Source organism: Desmodus rotundus, chromosome 7, assembly GCF_022682495.2.
Source record: "Desmodus rotundus isolate HL8 chromosome 7, HLdesRot8A.1, whole genome shotgun sequence".
NCBI lineage: Eukaryota > Metazoa > Chordata > Mammalia > Chiroptera > Phyllostomidae > Desmodus > Desmodus rotundus.
This window is the reverse complement of record NC_071393.1, coordinates 21,442,897-21,461,140: the sequence shown is the minus strand read 5'-3', so window position 1 is coordinate 21,461,140 and position 18,244 is coordinate 21,442,897. Positions and strand designations below refer to the sequence as shown.

At 45.7% G+C, this 18,244-nt stretch overlaps 1 protein-coding gene across 1 annotated transcript in view; it reads right to left on the bottom strand.

Annotated features, from left to right (window-relative positions):
• Positions 1-18,000, bottom strand: part of PKNOX2 (PBX/knotted 1 homeobox 2) — a 285,563-nt gene extending 267,563 nt beyond the window's left edge. The window contains exon 1 of the mRNA XM_045192863.3: positions 17,293-18,000. The gene's annotated coding sequence lies outside the window, so the exon portion shown is untranslated. The remainder of the gene's footprint in view (positions 1-17,292) is intronic.
• Positions 18,001-18,244: the final 244 nt, after the last annotated feature.

Sequence of the window (18,244 nt, the reverse complement as noted above, 5' to 3'; positions counted from 1 at the left end):
GAGCCCCCAGGCTCCACACCTCTTGCTAAGTGGCCTCAGGCCCAACACTAGCAGCAGCCAGCCTGATTCACTGCTTGCTTCACCTGGGAGTCTCTTAAGCCCAGCACAAGTAGCAACCATCTCAGATTGGTTGAGAATGGCTCAGGCAGGGTGGCCCCAGGCAGAACACTGGTGGGGGCTGACCTTGGCCTGACCACCCAGGACACCTCAGGGCCTGGCACCCAGTGGACACCTACAGACCACGTGGGAGCACTGCCTCCCTCCCCCTGCACAGCTGATCCTCCACAGAGGGCGGAGGTTGGTGGTTAGTGGTCACAGTCAATCCTTGCAACTCACCGGCCTGGGTAAATCCCTCCCATTGACCTGCCAACAACAACCAAAGCTGAACTACAAGAGAAGGGTGTACTCAGCCCACATGAAAGGTGCACCTAGAGTCCCCAGGTAGGGTGCTAGGGGAGGCTGTGCCACGGGACCCCACAGAATAGCTACTACATTAGGCCACGCTACCAAGACAGGCAGTCATAACAGCTCTACCTAATACATAGGAAACAAATACAGGGAGGCTGCCAAATGAAGAGACAAAGAAACATGGCCCAAATGAAAGAACACATCAAAATTCCTGAAAAAGAACTAAACGAAGTGGAGATAAGCAATCTATCAGATGCAGAGTTCAAAACACTAGTCATAAGGATGCTCAAGGAACTTAGTGAGGACCTCAGCAGCATAAAAAATATATAGTCAGAAATGAAGGATACACTAATTGAAATAAAGAACAATTTATAGGGAAACAACAGTAGAGCGGATGAAGCCAAGAATCAAATCAATGATATGGAAGGAACATAAGGAAGCAGAAAACAACCAATCAGAACAACAAGAAGGAAAAAGAATTTTAAAAAGAGAATAGTATAAGCAGCCTCTGGGACAACTTCAAGAGGTCCAACATCCGCATCAAAGGGGTGCCCGAAGGAGAAGACGAAGAGCAAGACATTGGAAACCTATTACTAAATGGCCAGATTCCTGCCCAGTCACTCTGCCATAAGACCCACTAGTCACCACGACCAAGCATCCCCCCAAAACACACGCACTCACACACACACACACACATTCATAAACGTATACACACACCGACCCTCCCATCTTTAGGATATCATTTTCAAATACTAATTTAGAGCAAATTTTCAATAATCACTAAAACTTTGAGGTAAATCTCTAACCTGAAAGAACTAGAGTTCAAAATAAAGGAATTTTGAGGAAACAGATGCAGAAAGAAAAAGAAACTCCAGAAATAAAATAACTAAAAGTTAAGAGAATCAAGAGCTACTACTGTATTCACAAAAAAGGACAGAGAACACGAAGTGCTTTTCCATATTAAAATGTCCAAAAGTAAAACATTAAACAGAAAAGCTAGAAAATAGTTGGGAATCTCTCATAGAAAATAGAAAAATAAAACCAAAATGGAAAAGAGAAGAAAAGGGGTAAGAATATTTGAGCATTAATCTGGAGGTTTCAAAATCCAACTAAGAGGAATTCCGGAGAGAGAGAAAAGAAAGAATTGATGGGAAGAAATTATCAAAGGAATAACACAAGAACAGTTCCCAGAACTAGAAGCCACAATTCCCTGGGCTGAAAGGGGTTATTGGGTGCCAACCACAATGAATGAAACAGCGACATCAAGGAATGTCACTGTGAAACTTCAGCAGATTAGGGATAAAAAGAAAATCCTGGTCATGGAAGCATTACTCATAAAAACTAAACGGTGGAAGCAACCTAAATATCCATTAACTTATTAATGCATAAACAAAATGTAGTATATTCATACAATGAGTTATTATTTGGCAATAAAAAGTTATGAAGTACTCAGGCGTACTACAGTAGGAATGAACTGTGGAGATATTTTGCTAAGTGAAGGAAGCCAGTCACAAGAGACTACATATTGTCTGATTCCACTTACAGGAAATATCCACAATAGGCCAATCTATAGAGACGGAAGGTAGGTTGGTAGTTGCCCAGAGCTGTGCGGGCAGGTGAGCGGAGCTGGGGACTGTTTATAGGTAAACGTTGCTCTCCTTTGGGGGTGGTGCAATGTCCTAAAACTGATGGTTGTGATGGCCACGCAACTCCGTGAAGATACTAAAAACTATTGATTATACATTTTAAACAGATGAATCGTATGATAGATGAATTATATCTCAATAAAGCTCATATATGAAAGAACAATAAAAAAGAGAGAGAGGGAAGGAAGGAAGGAGGGAGGGAAGGAAGGAGGGAGAGAGGGAGAGAGACCTAAAAACTTGCAAAGAGGAAAAGAGTTTGCATACAAAGGAATCAGAATCAGTGTAGAAATGGACTTTTTGATAACAAGCTTAGATACAAAGAAAAAAAGGTAAAACAAGGTCTTCAAAATTCTGAAGGAAAATAACTTTTAACTAATACAAATTAGGGGTCAACTATAAAGTCGAACAAAGACATTTCCAAAAATGCAAATACTTAAAACTATCTCCTGTAAATCCTTCCTGTGAAGGCTTATGGAGGAGTCGAACACCACAAAAACAGGGAGTAAATTAAGGAAGTGGAAGACAGGGGATCCGGGGAAGGAGAGGCTCCCACGGGAGAACAAAAGGAATTCCCAAAAGGTTGACACAGAAAAATGCCACAGGACTCAAGACTGACAGTCTGGGCTGGAGCAGGAGAAATAAAACATACTGAATGGATGGAACTGACCAATTGTCCAATATCCAAAAGAGAGGGAGTTAATAATTCTAAAAAGTTCGCAAAATAGATTCACAATGAAATATTAGGCTCAAAACCATAAGAATCCTAGAAGAAAACATAGGCAGCAAAATCTAGGACATTTCTCATAGCAATATTTTTCTGCTGTATCACCTTAGGCAAGGGAAAGAAAAAAAAAACAAATGGGACTACTTCAAACTAAAAAGTTTTTGTACAGCCAAGGAAGCCATCAACAAAATGAAGACAACCTACTGAATAGGAGAATATATTTGCCAGTGAGACATCTGATAAGGGGGTAATATCCAAAATTTTATAAAGAACTCATACAACTCAACAGCAAACAAACCCAAACAATCCAATTTAAAAAATGGGCAAATGACCTGAACAGACACTTCCCCAGAGAAGACATACGGATGGCCAATAGACACGTGAAAAGATGCCCAATGTCACCAATCATGAGAGAGATGCAGATTAAAACCACAATGAGGCACCATCTCACACCTGTCAGAATGGCCGTCATCAGTAAATCAACAAACAAGTGCTGGCAAGCATGTGGGGCAAAGGGAGCCCTCATGTGCTGTCGGTGGGAAAGCAGATTGGTGCAGCCACTGTGGAAGGCGATATGGAATTTCCTAAAAAAATTAAAAATGGAACCGCTTTATGACCCAGCAATTCCACTCCTGGGGATATATTCGAAGAAACCCAAAACACGAATTTGAAAGAATACTCATATGCACCCCTGTGTTTGTTGCTGCATTATTTACAATGACCAAGATTTGGAAGCAGCCCAAGTGCCTACCAGTGAGTGAGCGAATAAGAAGCTGTGGTACAGTTACACAATGGAATACTGCTCGGCCATAAAAAGAAGGAAATCTTACCCTTCGCGGCAGCACGGATGGACCTGGAGAGCATTACGCTAAGTGAAATACGCAAGTCAGAGAAAAATAAGTTCTACATAATTTCACTCACATGTGGAATCTAATGAACAAAATACACTAACAAACAAAACAGAAACAAACTCGAAGACAGAGAACAGACTGACAGCTGTCAGAGGGCGGGGTTTGCTGGGCTGGTGGAGGGATTAAGCAAAAAGAAAAAAAACAATTCATAGACACAGACAGCGGTATGGTGATTACCACAGAAGAATTATGCTGCCTCACATATTAACCGTGACGAGGCCGAGACAGCATGTTTTAGAACAACTACTGAGGAAATTTCACCCGTCAACAAAAGATGGGTAGGAGGATTGCGCGGCAGCGGCACAGGCCGGCCAGGCTTAAATAGCATGAATTGATAGTGAATCCAATTGGTAGGGTTTTTTGAAGTTTTATGGTTATGTTAAGCAGAGAGAGCTCATATAAATGGAATGTCTGACTTTGAAGGCTTTTGCAAACATTTGTCATGAATCAATTACGAATAAATAACATTTATTACCTTAAATCTTTGAGGCAGGTAACTTATCTCTGGTTTAACAGGGGCAGAAACAAAAACACAGGGAGGGAAAGTAACTCGCCCAAAGTCACACAGCCAGTTCTGGGCAGAGAAAGAATTTAAACCCAGGCCGTTTGACATGAGCTCCTGGATTCTGTGCCCTGCTACCTTTTGGTAACCTCTAAAATTGCTTCCACTTCTCATTTCAACACTCTGCAATGGCCTCCCAATTCCGGGATGCAATGTTCTGGCAAAGGCATTGCTTTGGACAGTTCTGCACCGTACGCATCTCCTCCCCTTAAAATGCAGAATCCAGTTCTGATTTCAACAACGCAAATCCTTGATGCTAAGAGCTAGGGAGCTGGTTCTCCTCAGAGGGAAATCAAATATCTGATATATAACCTCCCAGATAGCTGCTTTTAAAGAGATCAGCAACCTTACCCCTTAAAAATTCTGCAAATGATCGGTCTGTTTTATGAACCACCGTACTAGGCTTGCCCCTGTTTCTGAGATTACAAAGTGATTTAATGCCCCTGAGCATTGTTCATTGTACCTGCAGAGGCCTTTTCGACTATTGATCCCTGATCATATGTTCTGCTCTGCGCAGGTTTGGAATTACCAACTTCCCAAGGCTGTGCTCGTCAGGACTCTGCAGAAGCGCTGCTAAGGCTCCACCTGGAACGTGCATTAGTTCAGGAGAACTCAGGGACACCTAATGCCTGGCCTCTGATTAATGCTCTTATGAGAAATGCTCAGGAAACAGGTGGGCATCGGGCACTTTGAAGCATTATTAATCCATCCTCGGAACCTGTTTGACTTCTCACCCAGCACAGGACAGCAAGAGGGCTGTAGGCCTGAGACCTCCTGCCAGTGTGGTAGCAGGGGGAGGCCAGGCTGCTGCAATGGGACGTGGAGAAGCAAACAGCCCACCAGAAGGACACTGAGGTGAGAAGCAGCGAGGAGGGGCCAAGGGACAGGATTCCTGGCGGAGAAAGGCTGCTTCTCTGCTCTGACCCCATCATTCCTCTTCCCAGTCGACGGCAGCTCGGCCTCGAGGGTCCAGGGCTCACAGCAGACTCCGGGGCTCCCAGCTGCCAACTCCCTCCTTCCTCTCCAGTTCTTCTCATAGCTCCTGAGTCTGGCTCTCATACTCCCTGCCTAATGCTATGCTCCATCCTAGCTGCCCTTGTCAACATGCAATCCGCATCACCAAGCCACAAGTTCTCCTTGTATACTCACTCCCAGAAAGTCTTTTTTTAAAAAATATTTTATTTACTTATTTTTAGAGAGAGGGGAAGGGAGGGAGAAAGAGAGGGAGAGAAACATGGATGTGAAAGAGAAACATCAATTGGTTGCCTCTCGTATGCAGCCCGACCGGGAACCAAATCTGCAACCACAAATGTGCCCTGACTGGGAATCAAATCGGTGACCTTTCGCTTTGCAGAACAACACCCAACCCACTGAGCCCACTGGTCAGAGCTCCCAAAAAAGCCTTTTTTGGTTACATAATGAGGAAGACAGGACCAGGACTGGAGAATGTTTTTATTTTTATTTTAATTACTAAGTTCTCTAGGGTTTTCCCTCCGGTCTTGATTTTGGTTCTTGCTTAAGTACTTAATTGATAGAGTATATTCTTCAGATCACTTTTTGTGTTTCCCCAACAAATTATATCTGACGATTCCCATCACTCTATAGCAGGACAAAATCATCAAGGTTTTAAACGCTAGGAACTTCAGTTGACCCACATTCTAGAAAAAATACTTGAAATTTTGTGTCTAGAGCATGATGGGAAGTTACACACCTCATTCAGGGCAAGCGGTTCCAGTTCATTCATTCGGTCATACATTCATCCCTTACCATTAGGAAAACCCTGCTTTTATGTCACTTAAATGTACATGCTCTTGTGCGCTCCATCCCGGGAGAAGTCCAGTTTTCATCATAGTAACCCTCTAATGAGCCCCTCACAGCCCTTTAAAATAGTCACCATCCCACCCTGACTGGTGTGGCTCAGCGGGTTGGGCCGGTCAGGGCACCTGCCTGGGTTGCAGGCTAGGTCCTGGGCTGGGGATGTGCAAGAGGCAACCAACTGATGTTTCTCTCCCTCTCTTTCCCCTTCCCTTCCCTTTAAAAATAAATAAATAAAATATTTTAAAATAAATATAATAGTTACAATCCCAATCTTCCCACACACAGGGAACAAGGAGTAAAATTCATCTGTTGGGAAGGATGAGGAAACTGACATTGAGGAGGGGAAGGGGTCTCCAGTCTTGTACCTGAGAGAAGCCAAGCACAGAGCCCAGATGCTCTGGTCCCTCCTGACCTCCTGACCTCCCGCTGCTATGCAGAGGGTCTGCCTTTCCTGAGCCTCCACGCTGGTCTGTTGGCCATGGCAAGTGTGGTTTCCTGGTGGCATTTCCTCTCCCCAGTATCCCCGGTGGTGAAGTTGGTGTTCGCGAGGTGCTTCAGTTTGTCTTCGATTCTAACTCCCTGTTAGCAGCTCTGCGCAGGTCCCGCTCTTAACCCAGAGGCCGGCTCTCCTCAGCATCCCATGTGAGCTGATTTCCGAGAAGGACACAGTTGTGTGTGTCCGAAGCTGCTCACATCCTGATTTCCGGTCGCCATGCTCAAAACCAACTTCTACCAGGGGCTGAAGAAAAATGATACAGCCAGTCTCCTCTGGGGTAGAAGACGGGTTTCCCTGGGTGCCACTGCACTCTCTCTCCAAATTATTTGGACTTTGAAACAAGTGATCTGGTTAGACCCTTAGACTACTGAGTGGTGACAAGGAGGCTGTCTGCCGCTCTTGTTCCTCCGAGGAGAGTCAAAAGGAAAAGACAATGATGTCGGTGTGAGTGAAGCCCAACTTCCCAGGGACCTGGAGGAGAGGGCGTCCCACTAGGCCTCCGGGAACACTTCTCACCCAAACAGGACCCTACAGCGACGAAGGCATGTGGTCAGTGCCCGATAAATATTAGTGATGGGCACCCAGTAAGTATTCATTGAAAAAATAAAAAAGAAATTTTAATGGTCGTAATATCTCTTCGGTAATCTCTCTTCGGTGTTTAGATTACCCTCGCTGTGAGTAGGTAGAGGCTGAAGAGACAGAAGGGAGATGAAAATGAGCTGGGCACTGAGTAAGGCTGTGTGTAAGCACGAGAAAGAAACCGCCTTCTCTCCGAGTGCCCTGGCTTCTCCACAAGCAGTGACTCAGGAGATAACATGGCAGATGGAAGAGAATGAAAACTTATTTCCAAGACCACCAAACCGGTGAGTGTTCCACCTCCGTAATCCAAAGAACTCTGAGGCCTATTTTTGACCAAAAGAGAGAAAAACTCCTCCTCAGGAAACCCACATTTTTGCAGAGCCGAAGAACTTGCTGTTTCCCAGCGTTAGCTAAACAATGCCAGCTTGATTACCAAATATTAGAATTGGGAGAAACAAGCATTGATGCAAGTAAAAGATATTCGGCTGCTGATTTAAAGACAAGTGAATCGCTAAATATTTTTATTAGCAGCAAATTTGCTGCTTGCTGGAACTAATTTCACGCCCTGTAGATATGGTGCTTAAGTTGGAAATGGCGTTAAATTGCTCTCTCCTTGCTGCGGGGAAGGCTCCTCTGGTGGCAACACCGCTAGGTGGCCCAGACAAGGTAGCTCCTCTACGACAGGCAGCTCTGGAGCCAATCATAGGGAAGCCCACAGGAAGTTCCACCCTAGATTTCCCCTCCAGCTTCCAAAAAAAAAATGTTTGTGTCTAAACATCCAAACCTTAAAAAAAAAAAAAAGAGTTGAAAAGGAAGGACTGTTCCTCCTAAGGTTCTTGAATTTCCCAGTTCAGTCTTTCCTCTAAACTCATGTTACTCTTTTAGTTAGTATTTTCATTTTGTCGATCAGTTGTAACATATAGTTTCTGTGTGTTGGTACCATCTTTTCGGCTACACCATATAGCTCCTAGAAAGGAAAAAATTCCATTTTATCTCCTGAGTTGGAGCTAAAGTGAGCCAACGGGTACAACTGGCAGGTCAAGGAGCCAGAATACAAGAACTGGTGCAAAGAGAGTAGCAGTAAGGACGAGGCCGGCTTAGAACAGGGCTGAAGAAACATGCAGACGCGAGTAGCAGGCGAGCAACCCACAGTGGAGGCCAGGCCAGCTGGACCTGGGAGCTGCTGTGGCTCAGACGCACAGCCGGAGGACACACTAAACAGGGAAAGTCGGAGCAAGCTGTGGGCGAACAGACCAACACAACACAGAACCAATGCCTACGGACAGAAAGGCAAGGGTCCAAAAGGTCAGTGACAGTCAGGAACTACACGGAAGCTGAAGAAGGAGCAAAACACGCACACCCGCGTGCACAGGTGGATTGAAGTGCTCATTAACAGATGCTTAGGGGTCAGCTAATACTAGAGCCAACCTGGGTTCACGAAGAGTAAGTTTGCCAAGTTGAACTCGATTCCTTGTCAGTATAGTTCTGTAGCTGCCACAGCAGATCCTGTTACTTACTCTCTTGCTAAATGACTTCTGATCTGGCCACGTTCTTAAGGATAAAGCCTTAGTTCCTCAGCGTGGCATCAGAGACCTCCACACACGGTCTCGTTTCTCGCCACTCATTTCCCTGAACCTGGAACTCCAACCACAGGCGAATACTCGTTGTTCCTGAACCTTCTGAAGACATTTGCTGCTCCGTGGCTGGCACATCACATTTCTTCACTCTGGAATAACTTCCCATCTCCACTTATCTCACCACGATCCTATGTATCTTTCAAGTTAAAACATCCCTTCTTTTGGGAAGCCCTCCTTTCTCCTTTTCCGCACGAAGGCATAATCTCCCCTTGCTCTGTCTCCTCTGTATACTTTGTTTATACTGCTAAGTACAGTACGATATAATATATACTACATATTGCCTACTATATTTTATATTGAAAAGAGTATATGTAACTCTAACGCAAATTAGAGGGGACACATTTAATTATACACACATTGACTTGGAGCTGGTGGATAGATGTCACCTCTGCTAAATCGCAAGCTCTTTAAGACAAGAATAACATTTTGGTTATTTTTGTGTCCTTAGCACCGAACACAGAACCTAAAAGACAGGAGACCACCAATAAACATTTATGGGTGCGAATGGGGAGAAATGCCAAACACAGTGTATCTTCAAAGTTACCGCTGTAAATAACGTTGTAAAATGGGCCACTAGGCGGAACTGAAGCTGTCTGAACACACACCCGGGCTGGAAGTAGACCTCCAGGGCTACCAAGTTCTGCCCTAGAAAACATTTTTATTAGTGACTCGGATTAAAACCCACAATAAATGTTTATCGAACGTACAATCAGAGCCACTCATGCCGTGAAAAAGGGAATCAAGTTGTTAAAAATGAATCTAACAGGCTGAAATCTAGTAGTCTGGAAACTGAAAAAGGTAAAGATTAAATAATGTAAAGTCCTGTATTTAAACTTCAAAAATAAATTGCACATACCGGGTATCATGAAGATTTCACTTGGTGGTAATTAATGTGCTGAGGAGTTAGAAGCTTCAGTTAATCAAGAGCTTGTGAAGAGCAAACAGTGGGATGTGACCAGTGACAAACTAAGGAGACTAGCGTTCCTGCCGGTCATGGAGGGTCCAGCTCAAAAGCAGCAGTAACGGCATCACTGTTCTCTGTGCCTTTCGGGCTTATGTGAAGCGTTAGGAGCTATTCTAGTGCCAGATTCCGAAAGCTGCTTTGATAAACCACGGGTCACCCACACAGCTGGGACGGGTGGGAAGGAGCCTAGAAGTGATGAAATAAACAAGGAGTGGACTCTGTGTGTGCTTAACTTGGAGAATAGAAAACTAACGGGAGGTCTCACTGATATCCTCAAATATTTTTGAAGTGGTCTTTTATGTGTTTTTACAAATGGCAAAGCTAGACACAGCGAGTAGGAGTTACGAGGAGGCAGAATTTGGCTCAATGTGGAAAAATATTCTCTAAAATTTACAGCCATCCCTCAATGAAGTGGGCAGCTTTGGGAGGTTGAGAGCTTCTCTGCCCTGAACATACTGTATACAGAGGCCAGATACCTCAATAAATATAAGAGATTTATGGAAGGGATTATTTTTATACATGCAAAATGTAAATACCGCCCTTTGTTATTTCGGGGGGGGCATCGGAATCTGCAAGATACCGTGTAACTTCCTTATCATGCCGTGCAAGCTCTTCATGACGTGGTCCAGTGACCCCTAGGACCCCTGGCTTCATCTCCCGCCCTTACCCGCCACCCACGCCTGCAGCCCCAGCGCACTTCACGCCCCCCCCCATGCTCTGAATGCCCCTCCCATCACCTATCCTCCTGTTCTCTCTCCTACCTCTAGAAATGTGCACGTACTGTTCCTTGTGCCTGGATCCCTGTCCTCTTACTCTCTGTGGCTAATTTCCAGTCCCTCATAAAGACCCTGTTCAAGTGTCACCTCGGAAACCTTCCGGGACCCCTCTATTTCCTCTCCTGAGCTTAGGAAGCACCCCAGATTTACCTCTGGTGTGGCCTTTATCACACAGGGGGGTTTTCTTGTCTGTCTCCAGCAGTACAGTGTGAACCATCGGAGGAGAGGGACTGCAGCTTCCCCATTTCTAGGGCACTGCTTAATGAATATTTCAGGTCATTTTCCCTGAGGTTGAAACCCGATCGAGGGTCAGGCAGAATCTAGTTCATTCATCTCCAGAAACAGGGGCTTTGGGGAAACGACCCATTCGGGAATGGCAATCCTCAACGGTGGGCCACCGAAGCGACCCCACACTCTGTTTCCTCTCTCTTTAAGGAATCTGGCTTCATATCTGTCATTCCGCCAGCCACCTGTCCTTCGTCACTCCCTCCTTCCTTCTCCCTGCCCCTTACTTACGTGCTTCCTGACTCTCCTAACCTAACTGTCTCAACCAGGGGAATGTGTTGGCAGAGCAATCAAAGAAGCAATTCTATTTATTACATTGACTGAAATCACATCTGTTGCCCTCAGGGGCTCAGAGTTTGTGCAGCAAACTCGCACATTCACACTTTCTACTTGGGAGAGTCTGGATGGTGCCCCAAAGGTGAGCGAGACTGGTTCTGAGGCAGACATTCCCGGAACCGAAATCTGCAAGGCTTCTGACCCCACTTGCAGACAATGGTCCTCATCAATGAACCATGGAATGTTTGTGAGCTGCAGTCCACGCTTGTGGGCCACACCCAGGTATCTGTGTACCTCTGACAGTTCTATTCCTAGTCTGATTCAGCTCTGAGATCTCTTTCCTAAATTGGTCTTTCAATCCCAGAACACAACACCCATCTATGAAAAAACCTTGCCATTTCAGCAGCTGAGCGCTCAAATAAGATTCGCTGCACCCCCCCCCCCAACACACACACCATTTTAAAATCCCTAATTGTGGGTCTGGCCATCTCCTCCCGCTCGGAGCTCAGTAACTGGATCCACTACCCAGAGCCTCCGCTTGACCCTGCTCGGAAACGCCCTGAGAGAACAGGCTGAGCGTGCCCATAGGCGTGCCCATCAGCGTGCTTGCAGCTGGAGGAATGGAAGCATATCTCAGCTGCTTCTTGGACACAGTGCACTTGACATCTTGTAGGGAAGCATGGGGCTCAGGCCTGTCGTGGGCTGTAGCAATGCCTCCAGACATCTGCTAACCCAGAAGCCCCACAGTTCTTCTAATACTCTCACACTCTCCATAAAACATCATGAGTTCCCTCTCCCATCTACCAAATGCTCCTGCACAGGCTCCAGCTGAGTTTGCCATATATATCCTCCCAGCAGCTGCCTGCTGTTGTGCCTCTCAGGTTGCAGTCCTGTCCTCCACAAGAGCTGAGGAAACAACTTCCAGAATCCTTCTCTCGCCAACCGCTTCATATCACCTCCCCAGAAAGGATGGCTGATTGCAAACCCGGCGCTGGGCAGGCCCAGTGCTGACACGTTCTCGTGCTGTTTGATGCTTCATAACCTCCTGCTAATCTGTAGAAGCACAAAGGGACGGGAAACTCCACCATATCACCACCCTCGGCACTCTCCAGGAGAGGAGGCCGCTTTACAAAGAACAAAGAAATCCCACCCACCCTACAGATGCGGAGGGATGAGCCTTCTGCTGGCCCCCGAAGCTAGTTAGTGGCTTACTCTTATGAGAAGGGGGCCCCTTTCTGACCTTACACCCCATTGACTGGTGTCCGGCACGCTTGTTCTGCTTTTGTTGTTTGGTAGGCGAGTCAGATCACACCACTTTTCTGTGCAAAGCTCCTTCGATGGCCTCCACGTCACTCCGAAGAAAGCCCCAGCCCTACAAGACCCCCTGTGAGCCCCCTCCCCTCCAGCTCCACCAGCCTGGCCTCCTTTGCTGTCCTTGGAATCCCCCCCGCACCCCTCAGGGCCTTCAGGCTCCCTTGGCCCTTGGCTCCTTACTCTCTCACTTCAGGTCACTGCTAAGAGGTTGCCTATTCAGGGAGAGGGAGATCTTCCTTCATCTCCTGTATAAAGTAATCCCCCACCTCGTGTTCCTTTATCAGTCTTTATTCCCATACCCCATGTTTCTCTTCATAGGACTTGAAACCCACAGATATTTTACACATATTTATTTATTGTTTTCTGGCTCCTTCCATTGGAGTGTAAGTTCCATGAGAGCGGAGCTTGTTTTGTTCACTCTCTATCCCCACTTCCCGGGCACACAGGGATACTCAGCATAAGTATTTGTCAAATGGATACACAAATGATGAATGGATGGCCCACTCGCGGGCTTCCACACTAACGGGACATGATTACGTACCATTAGTACGTAAGCAAACAAGGAGGCGGTGCCTGGCAAACCGAATGAAGCTCGTCGACCTCTATTTTGCTGTACAGAAAACAGAGGCTAAAAGTTGAAACTAAGATTCACATAAACCAACTATTGCTCCATTTACCAGAACCCCAGCTTTTCAAACGATGGCGCGCATAATCAGAGCTCCACTCCCCCTCTGCCCAGCAGGCTTGTCCTATTCTTTAAGAAACAGATCTTAGGACCTAGCTGTCTGGCTAAGTTGGTTAGAGCATGTGCCTGTACACGGAGGGTTTGGGGTTTGATTTCCGGTCGGGGCACATGTCTAGGTTGCAGGTTTGAGTCTCGGTTAGGGCAACATATGGAACGCAACCTATCAATGTTTCTCTCTCACATCCATGCTTCTTCTCTCTCTCCCTCCCTTCTTCTCTACCTAAAATCCATGAAAGCATATCCTCTGGTGAGGATTTAAAGAAAGAAGGAAAGAAGGAAAGGAAGGAAGGAAGGAATGGAGGGAGGAAGGAAGAAAGGAAGTCACTCTTAGAACTCCTGCCCAGCACAAAAGACCTTTCCATCTATCAAACGAGCCAAATGACCCCAATCTTCTGGTGACTGAGTGCCCTAAAACATCTCATTTGGGACTTGGGAAAGCGGACCAAATTCTTCCTTGTTTGGGCACAACGGCGCTTTCAGAGGCTACACAAAAGCCCCGACTCCCACTTGTTGAGCCAATTGGTTAAATTTTCTCTGAAGAACACTTTGATTTGTAAGAAGAGGCAAATAATTGAGAAATCCAAAGCATGTTACTTGTGTTGTCCATTTCTGAGCCCTACGAAGACGGAATCCATCCCCTTTCTCCAAACCACGGGAGGGGAGGCTTTCAGGAGACACGAAGCCGCGATAACGCTGAAGGGAGCTGCCCAGGTTTGCTCCCCATTCTATTGTCTTATTCTGTCTGCTCCCTCGTCTCCCGGAATCCAGGTTTAATAATGCACAGTGGAAAGATATTTAATAAGTGAGCAGCCAGACTGGAGCTGTCAGCACCGCACAATGGGCTGTTTGCAGCAGCACCCACTCTCCCAGCTTGCTTCAGCTAAAACAATCCCGTTTGCTATTTTCCTAAAATTAGTTCCTCTGCGGTTTCTATTAATCAGGATTTCATCACCATCGGAGTTCAACCGCTTTGTGAATCTGATGAATTTTTATCACCTTTTTGAGTGGCAGAGAAGATTAAAAAAGCTTGTGTGGGCTGATGTGAGTGGGCAAAGAGCTCTTCCCTCTATCAGCTGAGGTCTTACCTGAGAATCTACATCCGTCCCCCCAGCACACCTCCGGGCAGCGTTCTTCCCCAAACACATCTTTTATGTATCTGTAGTTCCGAATCTTCTCGGGGTCGTGGGCTCTTAAAAATCTTAGGAACGCTATGGACACTGTCCCCAGAAAAGCCAGCATATGTATAAGTATATATATAGACTAAAACCTTACTGGGGGGGGGCGCGGTTTGGACACTCCCTCTCCCCTGGCCACACAGGTGGGCCAACCATGCACTCCAGAGTCAGCACTACATCCTCCTGCGCCTTTCTAACTGTCCTCACCTCCCTCAAGAATCTTAAACTGGAACAGAAGGTCAGCCACTTCTGCATTCCTTTGCTGAAGGAGAGAGATTTTGTAAAAGAGAGAAAGAGCATAAAAGTGAGAGAGCTTTTCACGATGGCCGTACACCTTTTGAGAAATGAGGAAAATAGAAAACAGAAGACAACTCTTATTGGCTGAAACTGAGACTCCAAGTACCCATCGACTGACGACGGCGCACTGTGTTTGTCTGGAGGAGACATGAGACAAAATGAGCAGAGTGGTGAATCTCCTCGCCTCCGACCACAAAGCACCTACCGCACCCTAAGTCAGACACAGCGTGTAAGAAGCAACCCTTGGGCCAATGGAACCAAGACTCCACTCCCATCAACTATGTGACTTTAGGCAAGAAGTAACTTGTCTCTCTCAAAGGGAGATTTTTAAAAAATGAACACTGTGTGATTTCCAAAGTCTTTTTCAGTTCCAACATTCCCCAGGCTCTGATTCGTGAGGGACCTCTAAGATAGTGAGGATCAGAGCTTTCTCTTAAGGGCCCAGCAGTAAGTAGTTTAGGCTTATGCGCCATACAGGCTCTGTGTTAACTGCTCCACGCTGCCGTTGTAACGTGGAAGTGGCCCGCAGACAACATACCAATGAATCAGCATGCTGTGCTTCAGTAAAACTCGACAGATGGACACTGAGATTTGAGTTTCATGCTTTTCTTCTTTGGGTTTTCTCCCCTACCATTCGTAGCTTGCAGGGCATACATAAAATAGATAGCAGGCCCGATTGGGCCCCCAGGCCGCCGTTTGCCGACCCCTGCCTGAGGTAAGTACAGTGGTACCTCCGTATTCGTCGTTAATTCGTTCTGATGAGTGGTGAGCAAGTGATGATTAATGAAGCATTTTCCCTTGCAGGGGGGCATCGTGACTCATACAAGTTCTAGCAAGTGTGACGGGTGGCAAGCAAGGGCTGGGGGCTGAAACATTGTTTTCTCATCAAAACTCGAGGAGTGCCAGGTTTGACGAGTTCTGAAGCCAACAAGTACCGAGATACCACTGCATTGTAACCTGGAAAATCGTGGTGGTAATTCTGGGTGGCCTCGGAAGATCAGTAACTACTGACAATACAATGGGGAAAAAATTTCTGTTGACCCAGTTTCCCATTTAGCAGAATAGAACAATGGTGGCATTTGAGTCCCAGCTAAATGCCAATAATTACTGAAGTGTTAGGTACATTTTCACAACATACTTTCAGAAATGTTAAAATAGTCACACATAAGAAAATGTAAGCAAAAAAATTCAGGGTTCTCTGTCAGAAAAAGTTTTGATAACCATAAAATCAATAAGAAAGCTTTGCCTTCTCTGGAATAATTTCTTTTACTCCATTACCCTAATAACCTCCCCCCGCCACCTCTCTATCTGGCAGCACAGTGTACATTTGAGAAAGAGGAAATTAGACTTTGGTATTTATTGTTGTTGTTGCCTGGACTTTTTTACTTGTGTAGGAGAAAAGAAAATTGTAATTAAACAAAATGATGCGCACTGAACAAGTACACTATGAGTTATATATACACACACACACACACACATACATATGTATGTGTATACATATATAGGTATGCATGTGTATATGTGTGTATACATATATGTATACATATGTATATACATATACATAAACACACACACATATGGCAATGTGGAGAGGCACCATGTAGTCGGTGTACAGAAGACAGGTTTTAAAAAGAGAAGAATGGGAGAGTCAAGTAATCAGTCTTTTTTAGAGTGAACGTTAAGAGATGGCAAAAGATGAGTGCTATGGTGACAGTATTTCTTTCCACTTCACTAAGAGGGCAGAATACCATTATTTAATCAGGAGACTAACACTGCTTCCCAGCTAAGGAGTGAGACAGAGGTGGGGTTTGGGGGCGGGGCTCCTTCTTATGAGAGAGAAAACCTAAAATGTTATATCCAGCCAGGGAGATGTAAGAAGTCTAGAAGGCCTCCCCACGCAGGCCCTATTCTTAATTTATAACTTAATGCGGGTCCGTTTGATCATTAGAAGTGTGAGAAAAATAACCTTCCCAAACTCAAACATTGAACACTTTCCCCCAAAACATGAAGGCCTCAGCACTGGTCCTAACCAGCTGATCTACACAATGTTATTCTCCATTAACTGTCTCCACTCTGGCTTAGACTAGTTTCCCCATTATTTCCCAGATACTCAGTGCTTACTCGTGTCTCAGCCTCTCCAACTACTTTCTTTCCTCGGATTCCCTTCTACCTCTGTCCCACCTTTCCCATTACTACCCATATGCCAGGGCTCAGCATTAGTTGTAGCTATACCATGAAGGCTCACATTAGCTTCAGCCAAAACAGTATTTCCCCCAAATAATACAAGTGAAGATGCTCTGAAAACTACAAAATGGTGTAAATATGAAGTATAGTATTATTATAATCTTTTGGGGCAATTAACTATAAATTTGGCCCATTGTTATATCTTGCTTTAAAGCACTTCCTGTTTCAAATGCTATCAACATTAGCAAACCACAGGCTATTAAGCCAGTAGTCAGTCACATTGTATTTCTTTTGTATCCTCACAGTCCCTACCTGAGCTTAGCTACAATTAACACTCAATTACAATGAAACGAATTAATCAAAATAATGGCTTTCTTAACCACACAGCTCCTCACTGGTCCAAGTAAAACCAAGTTGCTAAACACTTAAGAAATCGTCGGTTGGTACGCATCACTGTAAATGAAACCTCGAAAATAGAATAAATTTGAGACGTACATTCAATGAAGTTCAACCGTCTTCTTCCATTTCATTCATAAAGCTGTGATTCAGCACTGGATTCCCTAAATCAAAGATTCAGTGCCCCAGGATTGAATCGTTTGCTTCATGATGTTTCAGAATGTTGTCTAAGGTCAAAGGTTCAAGTACGACAGCTCTCAGATTTGGCACTGTTTTGATTTTTGTTTTCCTTTCCTGGTTCAGCAATAGAGCATGCATCCTCTGTCCTATTTCCTTTGGTTAGCCTGGTTTATGGATCTTTTGGTCTAACAGGCTACAGCATCAGAACAAAATCATGCCAAGTTTTAGTTTGCAGTTAGGTAGGAGCAATTTGCTAAAAAGCAGGGGTCAGCTCCAGTTACAGATGCCTGGGGGTGTGGCTGGAGAAGATTCACTTGACTGACCCTGGCCTGTCTTCCCAGTTCTGTCCTGTGAGTAGAATGATCCTTGACAGTCTACTTCATGAGGATAACGGAAGAATAAGGCCACATAAAATAAGGTGAGGTAAGAATAACTGAAAACGTGATGTTATCACAACCAGTGCTTCGCACTCGGCTCTCTCCGGGAACACTGTTAAGGACCCTGAAAGACCGGGCCCCCACCTTCGACAACGCGTCTGATCTGCCCACCGGCACCAGTGGGTCAGGGTGTGACATGCCCATCAGACCCCAGAACAGGCACTAATGTCCAGACTGCTGTACGTATCTCCGCACTCCGAGACGCGGGAAAGGATTGCCCAGACTCGGTGCATCCCCGCAGGGCTCCTCAGTCTCCACAGGGAGACCCGGAAAGCAGCTCTCTTCCGCCCGACAGCCCGCCCTCAGGCTAGACTGACCAATGAGTCCGCTGGTTACCTAGGGGATGGTATGATTGACAACGGGTGGGGCGTGAGCGAAGTGGACCTACGGGCTCTGACCAATCGGAGGCCGTAACGGGGTGCGGCGCGCCCACC